Here is a 5,942-nt window from a genome sequence, read left to right as displayed (position 1 = left end):
CGTTTCGGACTGGGACACCCTTCCTCTGGTGATTTTGAAATTGTAATGAAATAGAATGTTTGATATCACAAGGATTATCAAACATAGAACGTTCGAAATTAACATCATGTAATTATATTGTAATAGATCTAATGTAGCCTGCACTTGAAACACTGGAAAATCAATGTTTTTACAGTAGGATAATATAGATATATATGAAAATAAGTGTACAAGTAGGAATAAGAATATAAAAATAAGTTTGAATTACACTTAACCCAAATTTAAATGACTTCAAATCATTTCTTTAAAACGAATATCAAAAATAAACTTTTTAAAATATTTTATTAAAAAATACGAATGGGAAACTTACTGATAAGCTATGGGAATGGGAATTGCAACAGGCAAGATAGTACTTTTCCATAGTACTTTTCCTAAGACCAAGACCACCCAACAGAAGTAAGGGAAGCAACTTCTTGTCCACGTGAGCGGTCCCGAACTGAACCAAAGTAATAAGTAGAAAGCGAGCAGCCAAAATTGCGCTGATAAAAATTGTTTGTTTGTTTTGAATTTTGCGCAAAGCTACACGAGGGCTATCTGCGCTAGCCATCCCTGATTTAGCAGTGTAAGACTAGAGGGAAGGCAGTTAGTCATCACTACCCACCGCCAACGCTTGGGCTACTCTTTTAACAACGAATAGTGGGATTGACCGTCACATTATAACGCCCCCACACGGCTGAAAGGGCGAGCATGTTTGGTGGGACGGAGATTCGAACCCGCAGATTGCGAGTCGAGCTCCTTAACCACCTGGCCATGCCGGGCCGATAAAAATTGATCTCTTCATGTTTCACAGGAGACCTAAGAGAAAAAACAATAAAACTTTCACGTTCTGTTAACATCTTCAATTCAATGATTTCTTAGAAAGTCAGTTAGAAGTTAAGAATAGTTATAAAACATATCCATCTATATATGATTTACCCACACTCTCTCCGTACCCAATGTCCTGTTGTTGTTTTTATTTTTTGCCCCTCAGTGGCACAGCGGTATGTCTGCGGACGTACAACGCTAAAATCCGCGTTTCGATACCCGTGATGAGCAAAGCCCAGACAGCCCATTGTGTAGCTTTGTGCTTTTTGTTTTCTTTTGAAACAATACATTAACAAAAGTTGTTCAAGAGTTTTAAGGTGGTGCGATGCTCTATCCTAGAGATATAATAGATCTCGCGCCTCTGTTGTTGTAATTTGAAAAAACTTTCCAAAAGTTCACAAGAGACGGGTGAATCTTTCTGATTTTCTAAAATTACTAACTAAATTGGACATGAAGTTATTAATGTATTTAATTCACCACTCTAAAGTCTAAACTGTTGAAAGATAAGTGGATTTGACAAGACAGTTAATTTAGTTTGTGTACTCCAAAGGTCGGGATAATAAGTCAGATATTCACATAAGCTAGGCAAATCCACTGTTTTGGTTTCTTGCAGATAGTAGAATAAAGAACATAAAAGTCAACGGAGGTTTGGCTGAACAACGGTGTTTACTTTTTTTTTTTTACCTTATAGCAAGTTAATCCCCATATGACTTGCCTGTGGGACAAAATGTTTGTTGCATAAATAGAAGATGTCGGGCAGGTTTTATATACTTTTGGAATGGAAATGGGGGTTATATGGGTCCTTTTAAACCAGAAAGAAAATTTCACATGTCTATCACCTAATTTTTTCCCCACAAGAATTATTAGTATTAGTTTTTCTGTGACAGTCGTTTTGTCTCGGATATGTTAATTTTTTGTGTTCACATTTCTCAGTACCAAGTGCATTGAGGTACCAGCCTGGTGTAATAATCAACCTTGATTCAGGATTTATAAGTAAAAGGTTCGCTCAGGACTCGAAATTAATGCGTTACATTGGGTTATCTTATCGACATAGAGCTGTGATATACTCAGGTCACTTACCGGATCTTTGAACCTTGACACTGGACAGAAGGTAACAAGTTCTTGCCCTCACCAGTCAAATCTAGGGCAGAAAAACGTAAGCAGCGACAGATATGTGCACATGCTCTGGAATGACTCGTAACAATTGCATATATAATAAAATACCAGAATCTTAAAGAACACGCGCTTGGAGGTGTCTACACCCACAAACATGACTCCTAGAAATTTAAAATATTAACTAAAGCCTCACTGGAACAGCTAGGATTCTTGGTTTGAGTTTCAAAATATATTCAAGTAAATTAAACAAAAAAGAACATACGAAGCAGTGAGTCAGAAACCGAATGCGCTAAATTAGTGTTACCTCTCCAATCTACCATTTTATCCATCTTTTAAAATTAAAGCACTTTTAATTGCAATATTAGATTACATAGTGAAAGTCGACGTTTCTGTAATGTTTGACAACTAAGTCGAAGCATATGTTTTAAGTTGTTGTATAGTTGATAATTTCTGAATGATAGTGTTATTACAAAAAATATTGATAGCTACTAATGATACTAACACGGGTTTGCCATAATAAATTAAGTATCATTTTTCTATTACAAGTTACAGTTTTTACAGTAAGGAAGAATATTTTTAAAACAGGTACAACTTTTCGATCACTTGTGCGATCATTCTCGCACCAGTGGTCGAAAAGTCGTGCCTGTTTTAAAATATTCTTTTTTACTGTAAAAGCTGTAATTTTAACTTGTAATAAAATAATACTTATAATCAGTTAGTTAACGCAAAATGAAACACCATTTTGTTTTGCAGTCAAACGTATCGTGCGTTAGTATTAGTTTTTATGTGTAACATATACAGGGGTAAACTAGCATGTCGTTTCTAAGTAACAACAACTTAACTCCATAAAAAACATTTAACCAATGTTTTGATATCCTTTCTTCAGAGTAAGGAGAAAAACTTTTTAAGTATCAAGCTTCATAATTATAAGGTGAAATTAGTTAAATTCTGAGGTTTACTAGTTTCAATCATTCCCTTAGGTTGTATATAAATATATATACTTTGCGAATCAACATATAATACAAGTAATACAACACTGCATTTGAAAATTACAATTCGAAACATTTTATTTAAAATAGTCATTGTTCGTATCACCACTAGGACTAGCCAGTAATTGTGGTGACTAGTTACTGTAAAACATTTTACCTGGATTGAAGGTTTACATTAACTAGTTGGTGATTTTCATAATAGTTATTTTTTTTACCAAAACTTCAATAGTTTTACCTATAAACATCATCGAACATTATCTATTAAATTATTAATATATTTTAAAATATTTAGTTTCAATCAAAACTGTACCCAATAAAAAAGTCAGATGAATCCAAACATAAGATGTTTCTAAGTTTATACTAAATATTTAGATGATATATTTTAACTTAAAGTTGTTTCTAAATACGAAGTTATTCAGAAGTTTTAAATTTGTATTCTTATTAGGCATGATTTCAGGATGCACATAGGATACTTCGTGTTGCTCGGAGCCTAATAACCTTTCTAAACTGAGTATTTGAAAATAGTGATTTTGTTTTGGCATTTAGAAACTTCTTAATAGGAAACTATTTTCTGTCCTTACTTATAGTATACGAAAATAATTGTCACTTGGATCTGTGTGCAAGTTTTCCTCGAGATCGATATAAACTTACAAATTCACCATAGTTGGGCGTGGCCTAGATATTAGAGTGCAGGTCAACGAATCAAAATATCAGAGGTTCAAACTCGCATCATGCCACTGTGCACTTTCAGCTGTGGGTGCGTTATAAAGTGACAGTCAATCCTAGTATTCAGTTAATAGTAAGTATGTATGAGAAAAATACCAAATACAGACTTTATCATCAATTTGTAAAATCACTATACAAACTTGATAAAAACTGTACCAGATGTGACATCATTGAGAACTTTTATTTTTGGCCAAGGCATAGCGGCTTATAGAATGGCGCCGAGTTTTTCAAGTACAAACGTTTAGCTTATAGCTCCGTCATCTCTTGACCAATTTAAGATCTAATTACAGTTTTGGACTCAGGAGGTCAAACCTTCTCGATTGATATATTTGAACACGTCCAAGATCTCATAGATTAATTTACTCTAATCCTGCCTAAAAGAATTTCGATTTGAGGATAGAATTATAGAGATCCTGATGAGCAATATAATCGAATCGGGTATACGCGCGCCCAATGCTTGGTATTGCTGACGCACAAAAATATAGCTAATAAAAAGGAAAAAAATAAATAAAAGGTCTCATAGATTAATTTACTCTAATCCTGCCTAAAAGAATTTCAAGTGCCGCGGCTATTGAGGATCCCCCCCTTTTTTATACTTTCATAGTCTCGGGTAAAACGGATTTCTTCCAATACAGGGTCTGTAGAATAGCAAAAGGTTCTAACTGGCAATACATCATAGAGTAAATTCGAATTCTCTGAGCCTGATTAAGTTTGTGAAAGAAAGAGACTGGTTGTTGTTTGAAGTTAAGCACAAAGCTACACAATGGGCTATCTGTGCTCTGCCCACGATGAGTATCGAAACCTGGTTTCTAGGATTGTAAGTTCGCAGACATACAGCTGTGCCACTGAGGGGCTAAAGAGACTGGACAAGTAGGTTTCATAAAGCCCCGGGGTAAAATGTTTTCTCCCCCATTAAAACTTTACACATGTTTCAGAATATTTTACCTTCACTTCGAATATTAAAAATTTCGAACACCAATTTTTAGGGGCTCTTTCAACAGATATCCAACAGATAAGTGTATCGCTATGCCCATTAATATACACAATTAAAAAAATACATTGAAACAGTTTTTATTCCACAATCATGAACAACAGTATGTGTGTTTAGTTGTATACGACAATTGCCTTTATTGGATAGAGATCTCTTGAGTAAAATTGCGGTCTGTTTAGTTTTTTTTGTTATTTTATTTTCTAAACTAAAATAATATGACCTTATGTTTTCAAAACCATAACATCATCAGGGTCGGCGCTAGCAGCGAGTTGAGGGGGCTAGGCATCCTGAAATGTCTTTGGCCTCTAAGCTAATGCAGTCTGTTAAACTAGTGTTAGATTTGGCCCCATTATATGTCTCATTCCCCCCTTTCAGTTACGAAAAGTTCGATCCAGGACTGAAGGTCATACTTTCTCAGGCCAACTTGCACTATCCACGTGATTGTTGGTCATTTCCATTGATCACAAGAGAGGTAATTGCCTTTTGGCATCACATAACCTGTCAATGGAAAAGCTTCCTGTCTTCTTTCACACCTAGTATCTACAACTTTGCAGAAAGCTTTCCTTCGAAAAAACAAAGGTGATATCTTAAATGAATAACAAAAGATAACTAGAGTAAAAAGGAACTTGACGATTTTTTGACCAAAACAAAGAGGGGTAGCAAACACATGATATTCCTACACACCACAAAGTGTCTTACACATAAGAATAAAATATACAAAGATCCTGCAGTTTCATAAAGTCATTTAGACTATGTCACCTACGTCAACATCTTTAATTTTCTCTATCATTACCACATCCTTTCACATAATGTCATTGTTAGTTTACTGGCTGAACATTACTTAATCAGTTTACTATACGGGGAGCAGAAATTTAAAACTTCATATTTGTTAAGGATCACTTCTTTTTGATCATCTAAGAAAAGATTCCTGGCAGGGAAAAGATTATCGAAATCTCAATATATTTAAAGTACACGAATACAAAGTTGAATGATAATTTTTTTGGTAAGTTGGTTCTCTGTATTTGAACAAATTAGCCTTATAAAAATAAAAACATGATCAAATATTGTGTAGGTGTATTTATAAAGAAGATTAAATAATTAATTTTTTGTTATAAGTTTGTTTGTTTTTTATAAATTTCGCGCAAAGCTACACGAGGGCTATCTGCGCTAGCCGTCCCTAATTTAGCAGTGTAAGACTAGAGGGAAGGGAGCTAGTCATCACCACCACCGCAACTCTTGGGCTACTCTTTTACCAACGAATAGTGGGATTGATCGTC

This window comes from Limulus polyphemus, unplaced genomic scaffold (assembly GCF_000517525.1).
Source record: "Limulus polyphemus unplaced genomic scaffold, Limulus_polyphemus-2.1.2 Scaffold525, whole genome shotgun sequence".
NCBI lineage: Eukaryota > Metazoa > Arthropoda > Merostomata > Xiphosura > Limulidae > Limulus > Limulus polyphemus.
This window is presented reverse-complemented; position numbering follows the sequence as displayed.